This window comes from Orcinus orca, chromosome 5, assembly GCF_937001465.1.
Source record: "Orcinus orca chromosome 5, mOrcOrc1.1, whole genome shotgun sequence".
Classification (NCBI taxonomy): Eukaryota; Metazoa; Chordata; class Mammalia; order Artiodactyla; family Delphinidae; genus Orcinus; species Orcinus orca.
This window is the reverse complement of record NC_064563.1, coordinates 123,589,357-123,615,068: the sequence shown is the minus strand read 5'-3', so window position 1 is coordinate 123,615,068 and position 25,712 is coordinate 123,589,357. Positions and strand designations below refer to the sequence as shown.

Genomic DNA, 25,712 nt, shown 5'->3' with positions numbered 1-25,712 from the left:
AAGCTGGATATCAACCAGACTGGAGATAGAGAGACCACCTTCAAGGCTCTTGCTGTTATCTATACAAAAAATGAAAAACTGCTAGGAGGCATATCCAGTAATGAGGTAGGACCTATAGTGATATGACTTTCATCATTCTTAAAGAAACAGAATCTAAGAAAATTTTTACAATGAAGATGATGAAAAGATCAAATATTAAATATTTTAATTATAGGATGAAATCACTGAATAAATTGTTACTCAAGGTAAATTTTCCCTGTGTGAAAATTCAACTGTTTACCCAAAGTCAACATAGTAGCATTTTCAACATGCTAATTTATTGCTACATTAAATAAAAGGGTTATAAATTGTGATGTATACTAAAGTTATAAGAATAGACTTATATTGGAATAACTCAAATAATTTGTAGTATTGCCTATCTATGAAGCAAATTTTGCTATCTTATTATTTTAAGATATTAAAATAATGTTATGGGCTGAATGTCTGTGTCCTCTCAAAATTCATATATTGAAGCCCTCATCCCCAGTGTATTGGTATCTGGAGATGGGACCTTGGGAGGTACTTGGGTCAGGATAGCAGGGCCTTGGTCTTATGAAATTAGTGCCCTTACAAGAAGAGACCCAAGAGAGCTGACCCCAGCATATGAGCACACAGAGAGAAGGTGGATATGTGAGACGCCACCAGAAGTTGACAATGCTGGCACCCTGATCTCAGATATCTGCCTCCATAACTGTGAGAAAATAAATTTTTATAATGTAAGGCACTCATTCTATGGTATTTTGTTATGGCAGCCCAAGCTGACTAAGATTTGTTAACAAAATAAATAGGAGTCCAGACATGGCAGACCAAAAACAACAATTTAAAAACCCCCTTCACAGTGTTTCAATATTTGAAAGGATTCAATAAGTATGTAAATAACGGATAAATAACACTCTTCTTTGGGAACCAAGCTTCTTTGGGAACCAAGCCTTATCTATCTAGCCCAAATAATACAAAAAGCACTTGCCAAACTGGAGTGTTTAGATAATATCACATATCTTTTTACAATTTGATTTTGTGCTTTCCTCAGCTAATCTGAAGAACAGATTTTTTTCAAACAGATTGGTTAACGCCTGTTACTACAGCCAACACAGTATGGCTCCTTATGCTACGCTCCACTGAATGTTGAATGAATGAATGATTTCATTTTTACTTCAAGGTAAACTGTAAGTCCCCATGAATCTGTCTTGTCACCCCTCAGCTCCTGGACTTTCTAAAACGCTTTTCATCCACATAGATTCACTCTATACCCTATTTAAAGTATAGAAAAAACTCAGGCTGTTATAATATCCATTTCACTATTAAAAGCTGCTCTAGTTATGCACAAAGGTGGAGAGAAGATGGGATCAGTCTTACCAGTGACCTGTGTGGATGACAGTGAGCACTGTGGATAATAATAAAAAACAATAACTAACATTTATTGAGCAATTTATATGTGCCAGGCATGGTATTAAGAATCTTATAATAAACACTTAACTGTTAAAATAACCCTCTGTCAAAGATACTGTTATTATTGCCACTTTACAAATGAGGAAGCTGAAGTTAAAGGAATTTAAGTAAATATCTGGGTTATTTACTACCCATCATAGACATGATCACATAAAAAAGAAACCAAAGCTGGAAAAAAATACAGATTAAGACACAGCTACCAATTTCCTCTCTATTCTAGTTCCTTGATGCCGTGAAAATCTTTGTGTAGAAAGAAACTCCCTGGCTTTCCAAAATATGTTTGGTTAAAGAGATCTTTGTCATAGAAATACAGGCTCTATTAGGATCACACACACACACACACCACACACACACACACACACACACACACACACACAATACTAGAGTTTCATTTATTACTCGACATGATGTATATATTTTTTGCCTTGCAACTTCCAGGCATTCACCAGTCACACTCCAGCAACATCACACCATTTCTGTATTATCAGAAATGTATCCAAATATGATTTCCCCAAAGATAAGTGGCCCATAGGGAGAGTTTGATGAATGCCCTCCTGCAGAGGATTTTTAATGGATTTTTACTTCTGCCTAACCTTCTTTAGTTGAGGCTCTGTTGAAGGTGAGGCAATACCAGATGATCTGTTAGGGCCCTTTCTAAGCCTCAAGCTCTATTATAGAGATGCTAATATCCTGAGGAACTCAAGAACCTTCACCATCTATTATATCTATTGTTCAAATTCATGGAATTTCCTCTGGTGCTGTTGCATAACATTTTCTTTTTTAATATGTTAAATTATTCAATTCACTTCCATTCTTCTCTACCCAACCCCAGCCCCTTCTAATACCATGCTTTCTGAATATATGCTGCCAGAAGGAATAACTCTTGCAAATTAATAAGGCTTGTCATAGAAAATGTCAATATAATATTGGAATAACAGAGCAATAAACTGAAAGCAATTCCATAAAGTAATGGTGCACGTCTAAAAAAAAATCTGTCCTTTGTCAGGTTTTTAGTGAGTTTTAATAAGAGATCTAATTTTGTTAAAGTAAAAATTATTTTATTAATATGTTTTATGTGATAGGATTTTATTAAAATAAACTCTCCATTGTTTTCTTTTTTATCATTAAGAAAACTCTCCTTTTTTATAGAAATTATTTCTGTGGAATATACAGCAATTAATAGTGAAGAAATTCTAATAAGATATAAAACAAGTTTGTTTACTAAATATATTTCAAATATCTTAGTATATATATCTCATGTGGCTAAATTTGGCACCCCATGGAAGAAGTAAACAACATAAAACTACTAAATGGGGCCTAAATTATTTAGATAAAGAATAAATACATCCCAATTCAAATTTAGGGGGCTAGAAGAATTACACAGTTCTATAAGTCTACAATGAATTCCATAGTATTGTCATTACTAAGGATGAAAACATTAATTTTCCAAATAAGAGTTTTATGAAAATGTTATAATATATGCATAAAAGCACATATATATGTATATATGTATCTATATAAGAGATGATATGTGAGAGTACATTTTGATGTGTAAATTGCACATATTATTGACCCTCTTAGGAAATACTGCCTTCCCCATACTTTATACCCCCTTTGCAATAGCACTTATTCCCTCCTAAAATAGTAAGTATGCAATTATACTTAGTATGTTAATCGCTTATTGGCTAACTTCCACTACAAAATATGATCATGCAGGGTGGGATCTTCTTTTAAAACTCTTTTATTATATGAAAATTTAAACATATGGAAAAGTAGGCAAAATAGTATAATGTACCTCCCCACTCAAGTACTCATTACCAACTTTATTATCAACTCATGGACATCTTTTTACATCTATACCCATATATTCTACATATACTCTGGATTATTTTGAAATAAATCTTGGACTACCTATCATTTCAACTGTAAATAGTTTAGCATGTACCTCTATAAGACAGAGACTGTGTAAAATATGAAACTGTAATGGTACTCTCGCATCTAAACAAAGTTAACAGTAATATCTTAATTCCATCAACTATCTAATCAGTGTTCAATATTCACTTGTGTCACTTATTTTTTACAAATGTTTGAATGAAGATCCAAATAAGTATCTTCACTAAAAAAACATACATATAAGAATCTAAGACACACGGTGAGTATTAAGCTTGCTTACTACTAGGCGAGGCAGGGAAAATTTGATCCAACACAAAGAAGCTAGGTTCTGTGGGACAAGGTCTTCAGAATAAGTAGCAAAGAATAATCACAGACCATTTGTTGAAGTATGAGGATTTACTCATGTGTAGGAATATACAACAGCCCCTTAGAAGATTGTCACCTAACAGAAGGCAAGGACAGGGTTGTGTAAAGCCTTATAAGGAAAAGCAATTGATCTTTTTAAAACAAATCCTTTGGCTTGCTGGTTCACAGCAGGGCTGAGCAGAGGCAAGTTGCTGACCCCAGTTCCCTTTATTGAGTACAGATAGTGTAGCTGAGTCACAAACTGCAGACTGTCACAAAGTTCATTATCAGGCTGTTGTTCTGCTGATTCTGACCAATTTTCCAAGAAGACTTGGTCCTACCTGCTTAACTTGCAACCTCCTCCACCTTCCTGATTCTGGATCATGTAGAAGGCAAATCCTTTGCTTGGGCTCAAAGCTCAGAGAGATTTTCTTTGTTAATACATTGAAACTGTTTGATTCATCTCTTACATCTTTTATAAGTTTCCACTCTTCTCCAGACAAGATAAACAAATTGCCAATAAGCACATGAAAAGTTTCCCAACATCATTAGTCATTAGGGAAGTGTAGATCAAAACCACAATGAGATACCACTTCACACCCACCAGGATAACTATAATCAAAAAGACAGTAACAAGTGTTTATAAGATATAGAGACACTGGAACCCTCTTATACTGCTGGTAGGAATGTGAGATGGTGGAGCCACTTTGGAAAATATTTTGGCAGTTCTTCAAAAAGTTGTACATAGAGTTACCATATGACCCAGCAATTGGATTCCTGGTTATATATCCAAGAGAACTGATAACACATCTATACAAATGTTCATAGCAGCACGATTCACAATAACCAAAAGTGAAAACAGCTTAATGTCTACCAGCTGGGAACAGGTAAACAAAATGTGATCTATCCATACAGTGGAATATTATTCAGCCATCGAAAAGAATGAAGTACTAATAGATACGTGAGTATACACATTAATGAATCTTGAAAATATGCTAAGTGAAATAAGCCAGACACAAAAAGCTACATTTTGTATGATTCCATTTATATGAATGTCCAGAATAGGCAAATCCAGAGAGATAGAAAGTAGATTACAGCTTGTCAGGGGCTGTGGGAAGGTGCATTGGGGAGTGACAGCTAATGAGTAAAGATTTTCTTTGGGGGGTGATGAAAATATGCTAGAATTCAATAGTGGTGATGTTGCTAAAAAACATTCAATTGTCCACTTTAAAAGGGTGAATCTTATGCTATGAAAATTATCTCTCAAATTTTAAAAGTACTTAAAACTTTTACACCAGTGCTATATTAGTACAGTTTTGAAGGAACAATAAACCAGACTCCAACGTAATTTGTAAAGATTTAACATAACATAAAGGAAGCATGTGCATTTGTAAGAGTATGTGTGTTCATAGGGAAATACACAGACATGTTAACAAGCATTGTGTCTTGTTAACAAGCATTGTGGTAGAATTGGGGATGAATTGTATTTTCTTTTCTCTTTTTTTATTTTCTAAAATTTCCACAATGAGTCAGAACAAAAATAAACATATTTTTTTACAAACAACCCAAAAACTCCCATCTGTAAATATGCATATATTGATATATTTGGTAGTGTCCCACAGTTCTCTTAGGTTCTCTTCATTTTTCTTCATGGTTTTTTCCTTTCTGCTGCAGAGACTGGAAAATTTCAATGACTTATCTTCATGTTCATTGATTCTTTTTTCTATCTGCTCAAATCTGTTGTTAAAAATTTCTAGTGAATTTTTTTATTGTGATTATTATACTTCTCAGATCCAGCATTTCTGTTTGGTTCCTCCTTCTTATAATTTCTATCTCATTGTTGATAATCTCTATATAGTGAGACAAAATTATCTTGGTTTCCTTCAGTTCATTGTCTATGATTTCCTTTAGCTCTTTGAGTATACCTTAGACAGTTACTTTATAAAGTCCGTGTTTAATAAGTCCAGCATCTGGGTTTTCTCAAAGATCATTTCTATTAACTTCTTTACTTCCTGTGAATGGGCCATACTTAACTGTTCTTGAGTGATATCAGCAACATGGTGACATAAGACGTTCCTTCTTTTTCTCCCTCCATCTAAATTAATGAATTAGGTATTCATTCACTAACAAAACACCTTGGAAGGTCTTTTAGGTCCTAGGACCTTACTCTAAGGGACTCAGGAGAAGTCCTGCCCACGAGTGCAACTGATAAGAGACAGGACAAACCTTTATATAGACTAAGAACCAGCAGAGCCAGCAAAATAGCCTAGACCCTTTCACTACTGTCTGGCAAAAATTGGATGAGTCCCAACCCAGGCAGGCACTCATGAATGAGAGAAAAACTCACTGAAGTCTACCCCTCTTGAAGAGAGACTCTAGTACACCATGAGAGAAAAAAAAAAAAGAAGAAGAAGAAAAATATGGGTTTTACTGGCAGGGAAGGTGGTAAAAGAATCTTCTATGGTGCTGCCTCTACCCCAAGGAAACACTAAACAGGACTGACTTATCTGGCAGAGGTGACCTGTCCTGTGGGGAAAAGGAAAGCGGTGAGTGCTCAGCTGTGCTAGCCAGGCATGGACCTGGCTGGAGAAATCCATTCCTCTCCACCAGCCCACAAAGAACTGAGGTGGGAGTTCTACTACTAGGGGGAGGAAGGATATTGGAAAAGAGGCAGGTAAGAATTTCAAACAGTGTTAAAGGGATTGTGCTCAGCAGGAATTCCACCCATAAGCCTCTGAAAATACCACTCCTGGGGATCTTCCTACCAGATCCACAACACCCCCAACCCACTGAGTGCTAAGCCCACACCTCCCCCCAACTCTCCTTGTGCGTGCTCCTAAGTGTATCTGTGAGAGCAAGCTCTGGTAGACAGGGAGTACTCAGAAAACAGGGAGCAGTCAGTGAGCAATGAGGAAACCACAAACATGAACTATAATACCACCTCCTCAAAAACACAAGAAAGATTTCCAATAGCCAGCCTGGTGAATTATAAGAACCAGACAAGACATAAAAGTTTACAAATTCAGCCACAAGTGACAGCAAGAAGAGTGGAGTAGGTTCACCTTTACAAACACAGAGGCAAAACTCAGATACCATAGAACAAAACCATAGAACATAACACCCCTTCTGCTGAAGGCAATGAGCACAGAGTTAAGGAGGAACCTGCTCCTTCAACTGGGAGAGCACCAGTCCATAACTACAAGGAGTATGAAAAGCCAAGGAAATATGGCATCACAAAAAGAAAATAACAATTCTGCAGCAACCAAGCTTACAGGCATAAAATATTGTGATTTAACTGATAAAGAATTTTAAATTGCAGTTATGAAGAAAAGCAATGTTACAAAAAAAACTTAGAAAGGCAATTCAATAAAATCAGTAATAAAGTATATGAACAAAATGAGTTCTTTTCCAAAGATATTGAAATTATAAAACAGAACCAAACAGAAATTCTGGAGCTGAAGAATTTATAAATGAGATGAAGAATGCAATAGAGAGCATCTGTAGCATGGAAGAGCAGATGGAGAAAAGAATAAGTGACATGAAGGATAGGAATTTTGTAATAGGAATTTTGTAATAACACAGAAGAGACAAAAGAACAGAGATTTGAAAAGCATGAAGAAAGCCTATGTGAGCCATAGAATTCCATAGAAAAGACAAACATAAGAAAAATTGGGGTCCCAGAAGAAGGCAGCAGAGAGTTTACTTAAAAAATATAATAGCTGAGAACTTCTCAAACCTAGGGAAAGACTTCTACATACAAGTCCATGAAGCTAATAGAGCACCATATTTTCTTAATGCCAAAAGGCATTCTCCAAAACACATTATAATGACATCGTCAAAAATCAATGATAGGGCTTCCCTGGTGGCGCAGTGGTTGAGAGTCCGCCTGCCGATGCAGGGGACGCGGGTTCGTGCCCCGGTCCGGGAGGATCCCACATGCCGCAGAGCGGCTGGGCCCGTGAGCCATAGCTGCTAAGCCTGCACGTCCGGAGTCTGTGCTGTGCAACGGGAGAGGCCACAACAGTGAGAGACCCGTGTACCGCAAAAAAACCCCAAAACAAACAATGATAAAGAAAGAATCTTATAGGCAGTGGAGGGGGGGAAATGTAGCCTACAAAGAAACTACCATTAGCTATGAGTAGATTTCTCAAGAAACTCTACAAACCAGAAAAGAATGGAATGACATAATCAGTGTTAAAAGATAAAATTTGCCAGCCAAGACTACTTTTTCCAGCAAAGTTATCCTTCAGGAGAAATAAAGGCTGCCCAAGACAATGAACAGCTGAGGGAGTTCACCACCACTAGACCTGCCTTGAAAAGGTGCTGAAAGGAGTTCTTCAAACCAAAATGATAAGATGCTAATCAGCAACATGAAAACATATTCAAGTACATAACATACAGATAAAGGTGAAAATATATATAGACAGACTTAGAAAATTGTAACTTTATATTAGGATGATGCTTTAATAATTCAACTATAGTATAAAGGCTAAAGGAAAAGAGTAGTAAAAGTAACAATAGCTACTATAAATTGTTAACAAATATACAACATCAAAAGAGGTAAATTGTAACATCAGTAATATAAAAGGGAGGAGTAAAAGGTGGAGACTTTATAGGCAATCAAAGCTAAATTGCTATCAGCCTGAAATGGAATGTTTTATTTTTAAGTTATTTTATGTAAGCCACAAAGTAAAAACCTGGAGCAAGTCCACAATAGGCAAAGAGATGGGAAACAGAGCATACCACCATGCAAAATAACCAATTTACAAAGCTAGACAGAAAGAGAAGGAAAAAGAAATAATGGAAATACAAAACAACCAGAAAGCAATTAATAAGATGGCATTAGTAAGCCCTTACATATCATTAATTACTCTAAATGTAAATGGACTGAATTCACCAATCAAAGGCACAGAGTAGCTGGATGGGTCAAAAAACAGGACCCAACTATATGTTGCCAACAAGAGGCCCACTTGATTCTTAAGGATGTACATAGACTCAAAGAGAAAGGATGGAAAAAAATTTTCCATGTAGGTGGAAAACAAAAGAAAGCAGGGGAAGCTATACTTATCTCAGGCAAAATAGACTTTAAGCCAAAAATGGTAACAAGAGACAAGGAAGCTCATTATATAATGATAAAGGGATCAATCCATCAAGAAGGTATAGCAATTGTTAGTGAATATGCACTCAACATTGGAACACTTAAATATACTAACAGATATGAAGGGAGAAATAGACAGTACAATAATAGTAAGGGATTTCAACATCCCACTTTCAACAGTGAATAGATCATCCAAACAGAAAATCAACAAGAAAATGATGGATTTGAACCAAACATTAGACCAAATGGACCTAAAAGATGTCTATAAAACATTCCATCCAACGGGAGCAAAATACACATTCTTCTCAAGTGCACATAGAACATTCTCAAGAATAAATCATATGATAGTACACAAAACTAGTCTTAATAAATTTAAGAAGATTGAAATTATACCAAGTATATTTTCTGACCTCAGTAGTATGAAACTAGAAATCAACAACACAAGGAAACCTGGAAAATTTACAAATATGTAAAAACTAAACAACACACTGCTCAACAGCCAACAAGTCAAAGAAGAAATCAAAAGAAAAATCAAAGACTACCTCAAAACAAATAAAAATGGAAATATAACATACCAAAACCTACACTGCAAAAGCAGATCTGAGAGGGAAGTTTATGGTGATAAGTACATACATTAAGAAATTAGAAAGATCACAAATAAATAACCTTACTTTACACCTCAAAGAACCAGAAAAAGAAAAACAGCTTAAGCCCAAAGTTAGTAGAAGGAAGGAAATAATGAAATCAGAGTGGAAGTAAATAAAACAGAAACCATAAAACAATAGAAAATATAAATAAAACTAAATGCTTTTTTTAAAAAAAGATAAACAAAATTGATAAACCTTTAATGAGACTAAGAAAGAGAGAAGACTCAAATAAAATCAGAAATGTAAGAGGAAAAATGACAAACGATACTACAGAAATACACAGGATAATAAGAGACTACTATGAACAATTAGATATCAACAAGTTAGACAACCTGGAAGAAATGGATAAGTTCCTAGAATCATACAACCTACCACGAACGAAACAAGAAGAAACAGAATGTCTGAACAGGAAGAGTAAGGAGACTGAATCAGTAATCAAAGCCCTCCCAACACAGAAAACCCCAAAACCAGATGGCTTCAATGGCAAATTCTAGCAAACACTTAGAGAAGAATTCATGCCAATCTTTCTCAAACTCTTCCAAAAAAAAAAAAATTGCAGAGAAGGGAACTCTTCTAAACCCATTCCACGAGACCAGTATTACCCTGATGCCAAAGCCAGATAAGGACAACACAAAAAAGAAAACTACAGGCCAATATTCCTGGTGAAAAAAGATGCAAAGTGTCTCAATAGGGCTTCCCTGGTGACGCAGTGGTTGAGAGTCCGCCTGCCGATGCAGGGGACACAGGTTCGTGCCCTGGTCCAGAAAGATCCCACATGCCGCAGAGTGGCTGGGCCCGTGAGTCATGGCCGCTGAGCCTGCACGTCCAGAGCCTGTGCTCCACAATGGGAGAGGCCACAACAGTGAGAGGCCCATGTACAGAAAAAGAAAAGAAAAAAGTCTCAACAAATATTAGCAAGCCAAATACAAAAACGCATTAAAAGGATTATACACCATGATCAAGTAAGATTTATCTCTGGGATGCAGGGATGGTTCAACATATTCAAATTAATAAATGTGATAAACCACATTAGTAGGATGAAATATAAAAATCATATGATCATCTTAATAGATGTAGAAAAATAATTTTACAAAATATCCTTTCATAATAAAAACCCTAAGACTGGGTATAGAAGGAACATACTTCAACATAATAAAGGCCATATATGACAAACTCACAGCTACAGTTATATTCAATACCAAAAAAATTAAAAGCTTTTCCCCTAGAATCAGGAACAAGACAAGGGTGCCCACTCTCACCAATCTTATCTAACATAGTACTGAAGTCCTAGCTAGAGCAATCAGGCAAGATAAAGAAATAAAAGGCATTCATATTGGAAAGGAAGAAGTAAAATTGTCATTATTTGCAGTGATATGATCTTATATATTGAAAATCCCAAAGATTCAACTTAAAATCTGTTGGAACTAATTAATGAATTCAGTAAAACTGCAGGATATAAAGTTAATACACAGAAGTCAGTTACATTTCTATACACTAACAGTGAAACATCTAAAAAAGAAATAAAGAAGCTGTCCGTTTACAATAGTATCAACACAATAAAACATTTAGGAATAAATTTAACCAAGGATGTGAAAGATCTGTACAATAAAAACTACAAGACTTTGTTCAAAGAAATCAAAGAAGACACAAATAGAAAGACATCTTTTGTTCATGGAAGAGTTTATATTGTTAAAATGTCCATTCTACCCAAAGACATCTATAGATTCAACACAGTCTCTATCAAAATTCCAAAGGCATTTTTCACAGAAATATAAAAAATGATCCTAAAATTTGTATAGAATCACAAAAGACCATGAATAACTAAAGAAATCATGAAGAAGAAAACCACAGGCACCACACTTCCTGATTTCAAACTACTACGAAGATATAATAATTAAAACAGTATGGTACTGGTATAAAAATAGACACAGATCAGTGGAACAGAACAGAGAGCCCAGAATCAAACCCCTATATATATGGTCAACTAATATTTGATAAGGAAGCCAAGAACATCCAATGGGAAAAGGATAGTCTCTTCAACAAATGGTGTTTGAAAAACTGAATAATCACATGCAGAAAAATGAAATGAAATTAGACCCATATCTTAACACTACTCACAAAATTAACTCCAAATGGATCAAAGACTTAAATACAAGACCTGATATTGTAAAACTCCTAGAAGAAAACATAGGGAAGAAGCTCTTTTACATTGGTCTTGGCAATGATTTTTTTTTTTTTTGGATATAACACCAAAAGCACAAACAACAACAGAAAAAAAAATTAAAACTACATCAAGCTTAAAAGCTTCTGCAGTGCAAAAGAAACAATTAACAAAGTAAAACGACAATCTACAGAGTGGGAGAGAATATTTGCAAACCATGTATCAGATAAGGGGTTAATATTGAAAATTTATAAAGAACTCATATAACTCAATAACAACAAACAAACAATGTTTGACTGAAAAATGGACAGAGGAACTAAATAGACATTTTTCCAAAGAAGGCATCTAAATGACCAACAGGTACATGAAAAGGTGCTCAAGATCACTAATCATCAGGGAAATGCAAATCAAAACCACAATGAGATATTACCTCAGACTTATGAGAATGACTATCATCAAGAAGACAAAAGATAACTGTTGGTGAGAAGAAAAAAGAACCCTTGTGCACAGTTGGTGGGTTTGTAGTTTCGTCCAGTCACTTTGGAGAACAGTATGGAGGTTCCTCAAAAAATTAAATATAGGACAACTGTACAATCCAGCAATCCCACTTCTGGGTATATATACAAAGGAAATGAAAACAGGTAATTGAAGAGATATATGCACTCCCATGTTTATTGCAGAATTGTTTACAATAGCCAAGATATGGAAACAATCTAAATGTCCAGCAACAACAGATGAATGGATATACAAAATGGAATACTATTTAACCATGAGAAAAAAGGAAATCCTGCCATTTGCAACAACATGGATGGACCCCAACATTATGCTAAATGAGATAAGTCAGACAGAGAAAGACAAACACTGCATGATATCCCTTATATGTGGAATCTAAAAAACAAAGAAACAAACAAAAAAATGGACTCAAAACAACAGAGTGAAATGGTGGTTACCAAAACCTGGGGAGGGGGATGCATAGGGGGAGAGGAAGAGCTGTTGTTTAAGGGTAACTAACTTGCAGCTAGTAGATAAATAAGTCCTAGAGATCTATTACACATTGAAGACAACAAAGCTGTATTAAAAACATTAGGCTTGCTAAAGACTGGGTCTTAAGTGATCCCACCACTAGAAGAAATGATAATTATGTAATGTGATAGAGGTGTTAGCTACTGGTACAATGACAATCATATTGCAATATAAATATATCAAATCAATATGTACTGCACCTTTAGCTTACACAATGTTATATGTTAATTACATCTCAAAAATAAATAAATAACACCACAAAGTTCACTGTTCATACTAATATTCAGGCATTTTTCTTGAATAAGGGTTCCTTTGATTGTTACAAGACTTTGGTTAATTACCAAATTCTGAAAGAGTTGATTCTGACCAATTATGCCAGTGTTTTCACTGCTTTTAGGAGGTTTTATTCCACTATTCTAGAAGTGCTTCTCCATGGTTCCTTTTTGAGGAGAATGATATTTATAGACCATAATATGGTTCTGGAAATGCTCATTGCTATTGCTCTTTGGTCTTCTATTCTTTCTAGACTGTCTCTGTTTTAGGACTGGAATATGAAAATTAAAATAATAACACTTCATAAGTTCAATACATTTAGTCCATACTTTAGGACTACAGGATTTTTACTTATTTTTATCAACCTTAATCTGTATTTACTTTCTCCCATAATGAAAACCATAGATCTCAACAAAACCAAGAAATTTTTATTAGCATATTATTGGGATAGATTCCTAGAAGTAGGATTACTAGGTCAAAGGGTAAACATATACATAGTTTTGCTAGATATTGTCAACTCCGCCTTCACAGAGATTGAACCAGTTTGCATTCCTACTGCAAATACACAAGCATGTCCTTTTCCCCCACTGACACACCAACAGAATATGTTGTCAAACATTTAGATTTTGACACTGAGAAATAGTATCCTGTGTAGTTTTTTTTTTAATTCTTTAAAGTCTATTTATATTACAAGTGTTCTTTTTTATTGAAATATATTTGACATATAACACTGTGTACATTTAAGGTGTACAACATGTTGATTTGATATATTTATATACTGTAGTACGATTGCCATTGTGACGATAGTTGGCACCTCTATCATGTCACATATCCGTGTAGTTTTTTTTAATGAAAAAAAATCTTCGTTAGAGTGCTATAAAATGTAAGGTGCTATAATATTATAATATAGGTAGTTTGCAATAAAATTTTATTAAACAATTACAAAAGATTTTAGTTGTAACAGATTCTCTCTTTTAAGCCTGACCATTCTCTACATTACATTGAACTTTGTCTTGAGTAGGTTTTTTGTTTTGTTTTTATTATCTGTTACCATACAAAGATATTACATTATTATTGACTATATTCCCCATACTATGCATTTTGTACCCATGACTCATTCGTTTTGTAACTGGAAGTTTGTACCACTTAATTTCCCTTACCTGTTTCTCTCATCCCCCTACCCCCCTCCCTCTGGTAACTACCTGTTTTTTCTCTGTATCTTTGATTCTGTTTCTGTTTTATGTTTGCTATTTTGTTTTGTTTTTTAGATTCCACATACAGGAAATCATACGGGATTTGTGTTTCTCTGTCTGACTTATTTCACTTAACGTAATATCCTCTAGGTCCATCCATGTTGTCGCAAATGGCAAGCTTTCATCATGTTTTATGGCTGAGTAATAGTCCATTGTATTATATACCACATCTTCTCTATCCATTCATTTATCAATGGGCAATTAGGTTGTTTCCATATCTTGTCTATACTCAATAATGCTGCAATGAACAGGGGTGCATATATCTTTTCAAATTAGTGCTTTTGTTTTCTTTGGTAAATACCCAGGAGTGAAATTGCTGGATTGAATGGAAGTTCTATTTTTAATTTCTTGAGGAAACTCCATACTGTTTTTCATAGTGACTGCACCAATTTACAGGCTCACAAACAGTGCATTAGGGTTCCCTTTTCTCCACATCCTCGACAACACTTGTTATTTGTTGTCTTTTTGATAATAGTCATTCTGAGAGATGTAAAGTGATACCTCTTTGTGGTTTTCATTTGCATTTCCCTGAGTATTAGTGGTATTGAGCATCTTTTCACATTCTTATTCGTCACTTGTGTATCTTCTTTGTAAAAATGTCTACTCAGGTCCTAGGCACATTTTTAATTGGGTTTTTTTTTTTATGTTGAAGTGTACGAGTTCTTTGTATATTTGGGGTATTAACTCCTTACCAGATATATCATTTGCAAATATCTTCTCCTAATAAGTAGGCAGCCTTTTCATTTTGTTGACAGTTTACTTCACTGTGCAAAAACATTTTAGCTTGATGTCATCCCATTTGTTTATTTTTGCTTTTTTTTCTCTTGCCTGAGGACGCATATCCAAGAAACTATTGCTAAGACTGATGTCAAAGAGTGTACTGTCTATGTTTTATTCTAGTTTTATGGTTTCAGGTCTTACATTTAAGTATTTAATCCATTTTGAATTTATTTTTGTATATGGTATGAGAAAGTAGTCCAGTTTGATTCTTTTGTACATAGCTGTTCAGTTTTCCCAACACCATTTATTGAAGAGGCTTTCATTTTCCTATTTTATATTCTTGCCTCCTTTTTATAGATTAATTGACCATATAAGTGTGTTTTTTTCTGGCCTCTCTATTCTGTTACATTGCATTGATCTATGTGTCTGTCTTTGTGCCAGTACCATACTGTTTACGTTACTGAAGCTTTGCATTATAGTTTGAAATGAGGAAGCATGATGCCTCTAGCTTTGTTCTTCTTCTCAAGATTGTTTTGGCTATACAGCATCTTTTGTTTGTCCATACAAACATTCCTCATGAGGATCACATACTGGGCCACAAACAAGTTTCAGTAAGTTTAAGAAGACTGAAATCATATCAAGCATTTTTCTGACCACAATGCTATGAGACTAGAAATCAACTACAAGTAAAAATGCAAAACACACAAACACATAAATGCTAAAAACATGCTACTGAACAAGCAATGGGTCACTAAAGAAATCAAAGGGAAATCAAAAAATACCTGGAGAAAAATAAAAATGAAAAACACAAGATCCAAAATCTGTGGAATGTAGCAAAAGCAGTTCTAAGAGAGAAGTTTATAGCACTACAAGCCTACCTCAGGAAACAAGAATAATCTCATATAAAAAACACCTAACCTCACACCTAAAGGAATTAGAAAATGAAGAACAAATAAACCCAAAGTTAGTAGAAGGGAAGAAATAATAAAGATCAGAATGGAAATAAATGAAATAGAGACCAAAGAAACTACAGGAAAAAGATTAATGAAACTAAGAGTTGGTTCTTCGAAGAGATAAACAAAATTGATAAACCTTTAGCCAGACTCATAAAAAAAAGGAGAGGGCCCAAATAAACAAAATTAGAAATAAAAAAGGAGAAGTTACAACTTACACCACAGAAATACTGAAGATCATAAGAGATTAGTGTGGACAATTATACACCAATTTAAAAAAAACAACCTAGAAAAAATGAACAAATTCCTAGAAATGTACAATCTCCCAAGACCAAATCAGGAAGAAATAGAAAATATGGAAAGACCAATTACCAGTAATGAAACTGAATTAATTAAAAAAAAAAAAAAAAAAAAAAAAAACTCCCAACAAACAAGGGTTCAGGACCAGACAACTTCACAGGTGAATTCTACCAAACATTTAGAGAGGAGTTAATACCTATCCTTCTCAAACTATTTAAAAAAATTGTAGAGGAAGGACTGCTTCCAAACTCTTTCTAGGAGGCCAGCATCACAGCATCCAGATAACAAAACCAGATAAAGACATCAAAAAAAAAGAAAAAGAAAAGAAAAGAAAAAATTTACAGGCCAATATCACTGATGAACATAGATGCAAAAATTCTCAACAAAATATTAGCAAATCAGAACCCTAGTGTAGTTTTATTTTGTAATTCTCTCATTTTCAAAACAAAAAAAGTTTAACATATTTTTATTAGGTTGAAAGCCATTTGCATTTTTTCCTGTGAAGTATCTGTTCTACTCTCTAATTCATTTTTTAATGAGGCTACTAGTCTTTTTCTTCTTTTAAAAAAGTTACTTATGTAAGTTACAATTTCTTTTTTCAATTCTGCTATTTGTTCTTTTACTTTGTTTTGATGTTTTTTTACATGCAAGAAAAGCATTTTTTTAAATCATCAAATTTATCAATATATTTTCTTAATACTTCTAGATATTAAGTTGCAGTGAGAAAAGTTTCTTGCCACTTTTAGATTATAGAAGTGTTCACTTATGTTTCCCTCTAGTTACTGCATGGTTTTATATTTTACATTTGACCCTGATTCATTTGGAATTTATCTGGTGAATGGTGTAAGAAATGAATGAGAGCAGAGTTCTTAGCTTTTTTTTTTTTTTGGCTGATATTTTCCAAGTACCCACAACAAGTAACTAGCCCATATTAGGGGCTCTGAAAATATTCAGTGAGTGTATGACTAAGTGAATAAGAGGAAGTTAGGAATAAACATTCATTTAACAACTAAAACACCCCAGGTGATTTAACTTACATTATTTCAGTAAATCTTTATAACAACCCTCTAAGGTGTTTTTGTTTGCGAATTTTTTTAATCATTAAAGAGGAAACAAGTCCAGAGAGATGAGGCACTTGGTTCAAGACTGAACCACCGGTGAGTGGTAGAGCTGTAAACCAGTGTGCCATTCTTGATTTGTCTGACTCACCATGCGTGCATGTACATGGATGTTCACTGCAGGGCAGTGTGCTTTTCAAGATCCTAGATCTGGATTTAGACAGATTTATAGGCTCTTACCTTATCTCCACCACTTTCTAGTCCTGGCCAATTTATTTAACTCTCTATGCCTTGGGGTTTTGTTTTTGTTTTGTTTTTAATCTATGATATTGTTCCTACTTCATAAATTTATTGTGAGAACTAAATGAGAAAATGCATGCAAAAGTCTTAGATCATGGTACATGTAAGGGCTTGGTAAATATTAGTCACTGTTATTTATTCACTTTCTCTTTTCTACCTTTCTTCCACTGGCTTGATCATCAAATATCCAAAACATCTTTAAAGGGTTTGGTTATATGCAACGCGGCCAATTTCTTTCTACTGTGTGCTTTCAGGTATATCACTTTCCCAACAGCCCTCTTGACAGTGTACACTTAAAATTCTTACCATTGAAATTTTTAGAATTTTTTAAAAGTCTTAAAATTCTAACCCACTAATGGTTTAGCTCTAAGGTAGCTACCTTATTTTTGGAAAGGCATAGTTAAAATACATTTGAGCATAAGGAACCAGACAAGTTAACGGTATCAGCTGGATGCAATGTTTGACCCTCAGGGGATAAACACAAGAGGGGCATATTTCCAAGTACAAGGTTAGCAGTGACATATCAAGACGGCTAAGGATGTTGGGCAGCAGCATATTGGGGAAGGGTCAAAGAGAGCACATGGGGTGGTGAGCTATTTCGTGTTCAACTCTATTTCATGTTCCAAAGCTTAGACCTGTGTTCCTTGTGCTTGACCTACATGTTCAGAAATCCTCCCCACTACCTCTTCATACAGCCAACATTATCCTTCTTCTTAGGGTATATACCTGGATCATTTTATAAGCAACTCCCCTGGCCTCACCCGTGGTCAGTGCTGTGAACACCACACTATGGGCAGTCTGAAGTTGGGACTGAAAATAGGAAGCCGACTCTTGAATCAGCCTCCAACCAGTCTGATAATCTTATGGGGTAAGCAAGCAGGGGGTTACCTCAACCATATATGGGTCCTTACCTACTACCTTTCAGCCCAGCCTTTGGATCTGGAACAGAAAGAAGATCACCAGTAGACTGGGGATTAGGCAGGGCAAGGGTGGGAGGAAAGGATTACAAAGGATGTGAGGAAACTTGGGGAATGATGGATGTGTTCATTATCTTGAGAGTGGTGATGCTATTATGAGTGGATGACTACATCAAAGTTTATCAAATCATATACATTAAACATATGCCATTTATCATATGTCAAATACACTTCAAAAAGGCTGTTTTTAAAAAATAGTCATGGAATTAAAAAATAAATAAAAGCATACAAAACAAAAGAGAGACAGAGAGAGATTTAGGAGTTAAAATTGACCTGGTTGGGTGACTAGTTAGTGAAGCAGGCTAAGCTGACTTTCCCATCTTGCTTGGAGAACCAGGGTATGGGAGAGAGGCACAAGTTTGAAGTGAGAGAGGTATGTGAAAGGATTCTGAAAACTGTAGGGAAAAAAAGTACCAATACTAGTAAGAAGTACTTATTTTTCTAGATGCTGAACATAAAACTGTTTTAATTTTATTTTCTTGTGTTAAGAACATCATCATGAGATCTATCTTATCAAATTTTAAGTGCAAAATACATTATTGTTGACTACAGACACAATGTTGTACAGCAGTCATCTAGAGTTTATTCATTTTACATAACTGAAACTTTATACATGTTGATTAGTAACTCCCTATTTCACCCTCCTGCAGCCCCTGGCATCCATCATTCCACTTCCTGATTCTATGAATTTGACTAATTTAGTTATCTCCTATAAGTAGAATCATGCAGTATTTGTCCTTCTGTTATATGCTTTTTCAATTTAGCGTAATGTCCTAAAGGTTTATCCAAAGTATAGTTAACTGTCCTCCCAAGACAGAAAAGCTATGAAAGGAAGCACAAAATTAATACTTGAGCAGTGGCAGAAACGAGTGCTAGGGGAACTCAGAGTGCGCTGTTCTGCTATTGAGTGGTAATGGAAGCCTGCTTCACTCCTTCCTGAGTTAATTAGTTAGAAAAAAATGTCAGTCCCATACAGGCACAGTGTCAAGCTAATTACATGAAATATAAGACCCATTTGAGTTGCATTTGCTAAAATCTTAGAAACATTCCAGTATTAGTGATTGCTTTATACTTTTACTGAAAGAGTGATTTATGATTAGAAAAATGGTGGATAAAACTAATTCATAACAGAAGCTCATAACTTTTAGAATAAAGTCTTAATAATAAGATTTTTGACAAATATTTGAGGACATTAATTAGTGTTTTTGAGGAGGGACCAGTAATTGAAAGGCGTTGTCTGTCTTATTACCCTCTACCTTTGAGTTATTTGCATTCGTCTCATTCAAACTACCAGCCCAGTAAGGATGGAATGCTTGTCTCATTTCTGTATCTCCCAGACAGCTCCCTAAACTGTCCCTAAACAGAGCTTTGAAAGAGGTGATGCTGAATAAATATTTATTGAATGGACTGGGATAGATGCCCTCTTATCCAAAGCAATCATGTACTTTTTCAATTAATAAAAAATTTTAGGGCTTCCCTGGTGGCACAGTGGTTGAGAGTCTGCCTGCCGATGCAGGGGATACGGGTTCGTGCCCCGGTCTGGGAAGATCCCACATGCCGCGGAGCGGCTGGTCCCGTGAGCCATGGCCGCTGAGCCTGCGCGTCCGGAGCCTGTGCTCCGCAAAGGGTGAAGCCACAACAGTGAGAGGCCCGTGTACCGCAAAAAGAAAAAAAAAAAAATTTAATTAAAGCTGGAAGTCATTAACATAGAATATGCATGTGCTTCAAACATTGTATTTTAATTGAAAATAATGTAAGTACACATTAACTCCCCAGGTTTTAATGTAGACACAAGGTCTTCTTACCCTGTTGTCTTTTATGTATAAACCACAACACACATGGTATATGAATTCAGGATTCGATTTCTTTAAAGTGGAGTGAAAACTTAAAGGCTCCTGTGAAGCAAGCCAATGCAGAAATAGAATGAGAATTTTCTCTTAAGTTTGTAAGATTTCTTGCTTAAAGCTAGAATAACAGCAATTTCTAAACAATTTACCTTTACTAAATTTTCCAAATTCAATTTAATTTCATAATAGCAACTCTTTTCCTTTTAAAATTCATATTTCATTGCTTTATTGGATATTTAATAAAAGTCATATTATAAGTCATGTGTTCATTGCTTTTCTCTCCTACTAAAATATAAGCTACATGAATATACAAAATTCATCAGTCTTGCTTATCAATCTATTCTGAGGGAGAATGTGCCAGAGTAGTTTCATTCATTCATTTTTGTACAAATGGTTAAAATGTAATTGGCAGAAACTGGACTAGAAACAGATACAACTGACTATATTGTGTACATTAACCTAACAACCAAGGTAGCAAGAGGAGCCTCTGAGCTATGAGCCTTTGGTTTGCATCAGGCATCAGTCCATATGTCATACAAAGGGAATGGAACTGCCATTTAATCTAGTGGATGGTTAGATGTTTCTTAAATTACAGAACTTCCCAGTATTTATTTCACCATAGCATCAAGGAAAATAACACTGTTAAAAATATTAGAGTAAATGATCTGACAGTTCTGAGAGCTCTAGCTGCCCAAGTCTCTGTCCAGCCATCCCAAGGGCTGAGGCACTCAATAACCCATCGGTGAACACTTGCTGCAGGTTGGGAAGTTCTGACTCAAAGCTTATACTTTTATGACAGCTTCTGAAGTGGCCCAGATATCATCACCTCCTACACCATTGCTATTGATAGTGGAGCACTGCTATAGCCAGACCAGGTTTCCATTCCTTTTGGGTCCTAGTGCCTTGCTGGCTGACTCCTTCAGGAAGTCAGTGTCAGTGTCACTACTTGTTGAAGCTCTGGCTATCTACAAAAATGTGAGCCAAATGGAGGCTCCTGCCCTGGCTTCCCCTGGGGATCTACTTTCTGTTGACATACTTGCTCATTCAACCAGGCCACAGTGATTCCTTACCAAACAAAGGAGAAGGATCCTTCTCTCACTGTCACTCATTCAGAGGTGTTGCACAGCAAAACTGGTTGAGCCCCAAATGCTGCAGCTTTCCAGTAGGAGATATATTTAAATTCACCCACATCCTTTTCTCCAAGAAGTACCCACTTCAGCTGGGTGGTGGCATCTGGATGGTGCCCTGGATCAACTCTCCCCACTCTACGATGACCCAGGGCCTGTTGTTCACCTCAGACTCCTCTCTCCAACTTCTCTTTTTTAAAAACCTGGCTTTGATTAGGGATCCCTTAGTCTATCTGATGCTATCTTTCAATCCCAAAAGAAAAAACAAAAGAGAAAAGACCCAATCTTGAATTAATCTAGAAATGAGATGGTACTAGAATGGTACTGATCTGAACTAGAATGGTGGCAATAAAAATAGAGGTAAGTGGACAAATCATAGAGATATTTAGAAGACAGATTCAATGGGACTTGGTGATTAGGTGGAGGGAGAGGTATGGGAGCCAGGTCTTAGTTTAAGCAACTGGGTTGGATGCTGATACTACTAAATGAGACAGGGAGCGGGTGGGAGACAGCAAGAGAAATAGGTTAAAGGACATGTTGACTTTCAGTTAAATTTGGAATATCCACATGAAGGTACCATATGGGTCAGCTCTAAGGAGAAAACTGCTCATATAAGGCACTGATATGCACTTGGTAATTGAATCCATGAGATTAGATCACTCAAGAAAGTTCTGTAAATTATGTAAAAGGAAGATTTTGAGTGCACTCCTAAATAACACCAAAATTTAAGGAATAGACAGAAGAAGATGAAAAAACAAAATATTCTTAAGGGGAAAGTTTAGAAAGTTAGGGGAAGTATTAAGGAATCCAAAGGATAAGAGCATTTCAAAGACAGTGAGTGGTCAAGACTGTCCAATGCCACTGAAAATACCCACTGGATTCAACTAGCAGATCGATTACTTTTCAAGAGCAGTTACAGTGAAGTGGTAAGAAAGACACTGCCCTTGTCTACCAATTCTAAGACCCATGGGGTGTAGATGATGAAACAGCTTGTATTTGAGAGAGCTGAAGGAGAAAGAGTGTTCTCCAAGTAGAAGAGCCTCAACTCTGGGACAATAAAAGAAAAATACAATAAAGAAATGAAGGATTTGTCTTTATTGTGGATCAGAAACAATAGAGAGCAGAGTGGAAAAGTTTGGGCAGAATGGGAGGTTAAGTCATGGGGGAAGAAGGCAGAAGGGAATAGCACTGTGGGAGAATATGAATCGGGGAGTAAAATTTTGAGGAATAAAAAAGAATGACATATAAGAAAGACTTCATGAGTTTAGCTGTCTACAAGTTCTCCAGATGAATAAGTCCTAGGGGAACTGAAATGGATGAGGGTGTGGAAAAAGGAAAGGAGGGCAAACAGATTCTCTGGAGTTGTAGAATAAGTCTGCCATGAGCTGGCTGGGAGTTCTGCTAAGAGGGAACTAGCAGTAGAACTATTTTTCACATGACTCTCACTCTTATTTAAGAAATTAGCAGCCTTTGATGGTAGGGAAGATGCTGTCAGATAGAATCCTGATTATTTGCACAAGACGCCAGAAAAAGGCTTTGAGTTCCAGGCTTCTGGCACAAAGTCTCCCAAGGAACAGCAATTGGTCTTTCCTGGGCTCTTCGAATTGTGTGCTAAGTGATCTCTCTTATTCACCTTCATCTCCTATAATCCATCCTTTACAACAGTTCTATGAATCTTTAATGCAAGTATGACTGCATCAGTTATGCATTGCTGCATAACACATCACCCCATAACTTAGTGCCTTAAAACAATGGCATTTATTTAACTTAGAAAGCCTTGGGAGGCCATTTGGGCTGGGTTATTGAAGATCTTCTGCCAGCCTTAGAAGGATTCACTCAAATATTTGCTGTCAGCTGGGCACTGTCACTCTCACTCACATGTCTGGCAATTGGCTGGGTGTCACCAGCTCTCTGCTGGTCTTGCCTTAAATGACTGAAACAACTGGAGCTCCTCTTCTTCCAGATCTATTTATTGAATTCCTACTATACCTTCAATACCTAGGTCAGACATCACTTCTTTATGAAGCCTTAAATGACTCTGCAAAACAGGTATTTACACCAATCCTCAGGGCTTCCACGAGCCATTACACATATCTCTAATAGCAATTCTTTCAATGTATCATCATTGCTATCATATGTGCACATACCCTCACCAGACTGTTAAGGGCAAAGACTTCATCTTTTCATTCACTTTGGCTGGCATGGTGTTTGTTTGCATCAAAGAAACACTCAATAAGTGTTTTGGGTGAAAGGATACCTGATTATGTGCTATCTTACACCTCCTTGAGGATTCAGAAGGGCTAATGGTATATAGAGGGTTCTGCTGAGTGAGCTATACTCCCAGAGTGAGTATAAAGTTCCCCTCTAGTGTTGAACAGATCACTGCTTTAGTGGCAGCCAAGGAGACTGCAAAATAAGGAATAGGCTAAAATATATTGGAAACAAAAGTACAGTTTCTTTACAGACATGAACGTAGATTAATTGATTTCCTTGAAATTAATTTAAGTGGTAGTATAAATAAATAATTGATGAAGAATCTCTTGCCAGTGGACTGAAGGTATATTATAAACTATTGCATACTGCACAAAAGCAAAAATGCCATGCCACTTTGTGATTAAAGTGTCTAAACCAGACTACATAGCTTAAAAAATAATACTAACCTGTCTTTTTGTAATGGTTGAGAAAACTGAAACTGTAACTGGTGACATGAAATAACAAGGAAGTTAGTTCTCCTATAAGGAAAATCTGTATCATTTAATAATAGTAGGCTCTCCAGGGGCCTAGCCAACAACCTCATCTTGATTAGCGGACCATATACACAACTAACAAAAAAAATAACTGAATAAATATGTGTAACTTCTCAATGAATGCATAAGGCTAGTTGAAGCTGATAAATTAAAGCAGAAATGTGAATTGAATTTGTATCAGCTCCTCTGCCTCCATCACCAGGTGTTTTGAATTTAGCATGAAAATATCTACAGTCTAAAATATGAAAGTCTCCTTCCACAATTGGGAATCTTCTGTGAGTTACTATAAAGAATCTCTAGGAACTAGTCATACTCTGTTGCACCAGTTCATTCACTTGATATATCTCTCAGACATGGAGAGGGTAGATGAGTGGAAGCTCAATACTGTTCTATAATTCTAATTCTGGCATGTTATACTTGAATACACACCTAGCATGGCAGCTCTCCTAGCTTGAATCTAAGTGAGGTGCAGACTTTTCTTGGACATCTCTGGAGAACTTATAGAGCAGCAGGACAAGAGAATTCTAAGGGAGCTTCTGAAGAAAAACAAATCCTGAAGAAGGAAGGAGCCAGTGAGTTTACTTTAATAAGTAAAAGCAATGAAAACCAAAAGCCTTGGTCATCGGAAGAGAGGGAGTATCTTAAGCACATTGAATTCTGTTACTTGGGTCTGTCCCATGTTCTCATGCACTATGACTCATGATTTGTACTTACAAAATGAGGAATTTTAAATTATTCCAAGTACAGGTGAACAAACAACAGTGATTTCCCCCACCCCCATTCTAAAGCATGTTACAAAAAGACAACCTATTTTATACTTTTGTGTCATGAAGACCCCAATCTTCAGTGATGGTGCCTGGCAGGGCTCAGCTCCAACTACTGGCTGGGATGTGTAGAATGGCCTGGTCCCTCTTTCCCCAAATGGCTTCTTCCAAGCATGGTAACTGGGGCCCAGAAAGAACCATTCCAAGAGGTAAAGGCAGAAACTGCAGATCTCTTAAGGCCCAACCTCAGACACTACACAACATCACTTCTGCTGCATTCTGTTGGTGAAAACAAGTCACATAACCAACTTAGAATCAAGGGGAATAACCTTTCAGTGGAAAGCGTGACAAAGAATTCATGTTCATCTTCACCACAATGTGAGGAACCCCCTAGAAACTCCTGGAAATATTTGAAGAGCACTTTTTATGAGGTCAATGACTTACATTGGAAAGAGGAAGCAAAAGTCTGTGGAACTGGATTATTAGTGTTACTGTAAACCTACCTGTACCTAGTAAAGCCTGGGAAAATTCAAATAAAGCAGGGCTACTTCTAACACACCTTTCCAGTCAGTTGCTTTACCCAAACTATACAAATAAAGTACGCATAACACCCCAAGTGCCCACTACATATGTCTCGGTACCCATCCTCAGCACCATACTCTCAGCCCAGAACCTGTCAGCAAAGCACCTGACACTTTTTTTCCTTGCTGACTTTACGGCTACCTATGGTCTTTACCT

General features: G+C 36.1%; 1 protein-coding gene across 15 annotated transcripts in view; it reads right to left on the bottom strand.

Annotated features, from left to right (window-relative positions):
* The window catches only part of CHODL (chondrolectin), a 523,451-nt gene that overhangs the window by 139,539 nt on the left and 358,200 nt on the right, over window positions 1–25,712 (bottom strand). The gene's annotated exons all lie outside the window — the stretch shown is intronic.